Genomic DNA, 3,747 nt, shown 5'->3' with positions numbered 1-3,747 from the left:
CAATCAAGTCCATATCCTGCAAAGTAAACTTCCTTTTATGCTCCAGCGTGAGGGTGCATTACAAAAAGGCTTTTATCCATTTATTTTTTGCAGACACTTCATCAGGAATGGCCTTCCAGTAGAGAAGGTGAAGAGGCTTGTCTTCATTGTGTGTGGCCTTGTGATAAACAATCTTGTGCTTCCACTCAGTAAGCCATTGCAGAAGTTGCTGGGAATTTTTCCTTTAATTTCAATGGGAGTAAATCATGCCTGTAGGTCACAAGCAAAAGGATTCTGTCTTCCCTTCAGGTCCTCTTCCTATCCTGCCTATGCACTAAAGGAGTCAGAATCTGGTCCTTCATACCAATGCAAGGTAAGAATTTCAGAGCAAACACTAGCTCACAATCCTGTGTCAGGATGGTGGGGTCCTGGTCTATGATTACAGCTTCTATGTGCTACAGTAATACAAATTCTGAACAGTAACAGTAGTGCCTCATAATAGTTAGAAATGTTTGGTCTTAGGAACAGAGAACCATATTAGCTGTGCATTACACTCCAATGGCTGGCTATCATCAATAGCACTGGAAACTGAAAAACCAACAAAGTTGTATTATTATTCAGTTCTTACAATCCACAAATGGGCCTGCCCTGAATTGCATGGAATTAAGTGTTCAATTAAAGCTAGCTATTTAAGGTTTTCAGTCTTAAACTGGCTCTCTGAAAAGTCCCAAGTGTAACTTTGAGAAACACACTATATTTGTAATGACAGCTTGAAAAGAAGTGAGAATTTGTAAGTCTTGCTGGAACAAAACAGTCTCTGCAGGCTCCAGTCTGAATGCTTTACCAAAAAGGTTTTGCTGTCTTTGCTACACAACGGGATGGTGTACACATCAATGAGAGAGTCATTCAAGGAGAGAGTGTTCAGTAGGGACCCAGAAAGGGGCAGAGAAAAATACTGATGAAATTGTACAGGCAGCAGATTCAATGATCAAAAGATGTGGGTTTTATCAATTGTTGACTCTGAATAAAGAATGTCTTTTGATTTTTAGAAACATAATGTATTTCTGACTACACATTATCCTCAAGTGCTTGCAAAAGACTGCTTTAATCACGTTACGTTGCTTTATGCTGCGAAAGCTAAGCACCGCTGTGTTTTCCAACTCTTGCGACTACTGATATTGTTCAACAAATGCTCATTCACTTAGAGTTGATAACTAAAATGCTCCTGTAGGGCACGGCTTTGTAGTTGTGAACAGCTCACTAATCTGACAGTTAAACAGTGTGATATTATTAATGTTTCATTAAGAGCATGGGAGTAGTCCTAAGTATATGTAGGTTGTCAAAAAAATTGGCAACTTTCTGGGAAAGCCTATTCATTCTTCTTTTTTAGAATCCTGATTTGAACATTAATTTTGATTTATAAAGGATACTGCACAGAATTGAACTCCCCATCTGTTCCTTAAAACCACAAAATATACTGGTACTTCATTGTGATAACTTGATACTTTTTGTTGAGTGTCCTGCTTTTGATGTGAAACATTTTTTATGATTCTACCATAGCAAGTTATTTGATCTTCCATGCTTTACCCTTACAGTTGGGCTTCAGTCAGGCAATGGGCTGAATATCTTTGGCTACCACTGCAATTGCAGGAAGTTTAGAGTGCAGTACTTCACGCATACATCTCCTCACCATTTTGTAAGATGGAGCCCTTTAGACAATGACGTCTAGACTGGATGTAATAAGTACTAAAAACAGTGCAAACTGAAACGGACCAATTGAGGGTTGACTACAAATTCTAGGACTGTCTTCAGGGGAAATGGCTTTGCTGCTAATTTACCATACGAAGCTGGGTCACTGTGCATATTGGCCTGCTCTGTGCTTACTAGCTTCCAGACTGCAAGTTATGTTGCCCTTGATAAACCATTTGCCAAACTTTCACAAAAGCACCACCATTCATATTTGTCTCTGTGCCCTACTACATGGAGCTCCCTGTAAAAATCCACATTGCCTCATTCACTTACTATACATCTCTTAAAACCTACCTGAGCCGTGATAATTCATGGCAAGACAAAGACAGAGGACAGGCACCTGAATGCTGTGATGGCTGCTTACTATTCTGTTTTCTGACCACACCACAAAGGCAAATGAACAAAAGACGCGTGGGATGGATTCAAGTGGCAGGCTGCGAATTTATTAAACTAACGCTGGAGAGAGGGATTATATCTCTCCCACCCACCCCCAATCACTTCCCGTGCACACATGCATATACACACTCATACTAGGAATTTTCATTGGATGCAGCATAGATTGCAGGGCATATAACCAAGATGAATAAAATATAGTTCCTTCTTATCATAACTGAGACCAATTTCCCTGTCCTCTGGTATGAGGAAGTGGGATGAATGAAACTATCAAAGGAAAAAGCTTCTGAGTCCAGAAAATTTTCAGATCTCAAATCTCCCATGGAAAAAGGTACACCAGCAAGTGTCTTTGTCCCTGTATCGCTGGGAGCTGTTCCTTTTACTCTTCAGGACTGACATCAGTAGTAGCCTCAACCATTAATATTAAATCTTTAAATGTTGATGCTTTCAGTCTAACAGTATTTCCAGGTTACTGTAGAAAGGCAAATACCCATTATGCCCCATGCCATTTTGGCCACATGGGAAAAATTACCTTCCATTCTCCAAGAATAGGATTAGCAGTATGTCTTGGAGCAGGGGCGGGCAGTTATTTTGGGCAGAGGGCCACTTACTGAGTTTTGGCAAGCCATCGAGGGCTGCATGACAGGCAGTCCAGGACAGATCAATATTAATTTTCTAAATTTTTTTACAGACCCCGCAGGCCAGATAGAATGGTCTGGCAGGCTGCATTTTGCCCACCCCTGTCTTGGAGCATTATAAAAGACAGTTTTCATGATTCATCTTAAGGAATAGAGAGGGCATAAGGCAGCTATCTGGAGTAAGATCTTATCTCATCTGTGAGAAGTGTAGAACCCAACAAAGGGGAGAGGCACAGTCTTTGTCTTGCCATAGATTCCTAGACATTAGGGCTGAAAGGGACCTCGGAAGATCATTGTGTCCAGCCCCCCGCCCGAAGGGCAGGAAGTCAGCTGGGGTCATAGGATCCCAGCAAGATAAGCATCCAATTTTTTTCTTGAAGGTGTTCAATGTAGGTGCTTGAACCACCTCTGATGGCAGGCTATTCCAGACCTTGGGGGCTCAGACAGTAAAGAAATTCTTCCTTATGTCCAGCCTACAACGGTCTTGTAGTAGTTTATAACTGTTCGACCTCATCATCCCTTGGGGCGCTCTGGTGAACAAACGTTCCCCCAGATACTGGTGGTCACCCCGATAAACTTATAGGTGGCCATCAGATCACCTCTGAGCCTGTGTTTTTCCAGGCTAAAAAGCCCCATAGCTCTCAGCCTGTCATTGTAAGGTCTGTTTTCCTGACCTGATCATGCATGTGGCTCTTCTCTGGACTCTCTCAAGCTTCTCCACATCCTTTTTCAATTGTGGAGCCCAAAACTGGATGCAGTACTCCAGCTGCGGCTTCACCAAGGCCAAATACAAGGGGAGAATGATATCCAAATACGAGGGTAGAATGATATCCCGGGATTTGCTTGAGACGCATCTATGGATGCAAGCCAGCGTTTTGGTTACTTTACTGGCTGCAGCATTGCATTGCAGGCTCATGTTCATCTTGTGGTCAATGATGACCCCCAAGTCTCTTTCTTCCATAGTGCTAGCCAGCGTAGCACTGCCGAG

The 3,747-nt window shown here is 42.3% G+C and overlaps 1 long non-coding RNA gene across 1 annotated transcript in view; it reads left to right on the top strand.

Moving 5' to 3' along the window:
* The first annotated feature begins 246 nt into the window (after window positions 1–246).
* LOC106722427 overlaps window positions 247–3,747 on the top strand; it is a 34,093-nt gene continuing 30,592 nt past the window's right edge. Inside the window, exon 1 of the long non-coding RNA XR_003095128.1 lies at window positions 247–352. This is a non-coding gene — a long non-coding RNA (uncharacterized LOC106722427). The remainder of the gene's footprint in view (window positions 353–3,747) is intronic.

The sequence above is a fragment of the Alligator sinensis genome, unplaced genomic scaffold, assembly GCF_000455745.1.
Source record: "Alligator sinensis unplaced genomic scaffold, ASM45574v1 scaffold614_1, whole genome shotgun sequence".
Lineage (NCBI taxonomy): Eukaryota > Metazoa > Chordata > Crocodylia > Alligatoridae > Alligator > Alligator sinensis.
The sequence above is the reverse complement of the archived record's forward strand: the minus strand, read 5'-3'. Positions and strand labels throughout refer to the sequence as shown.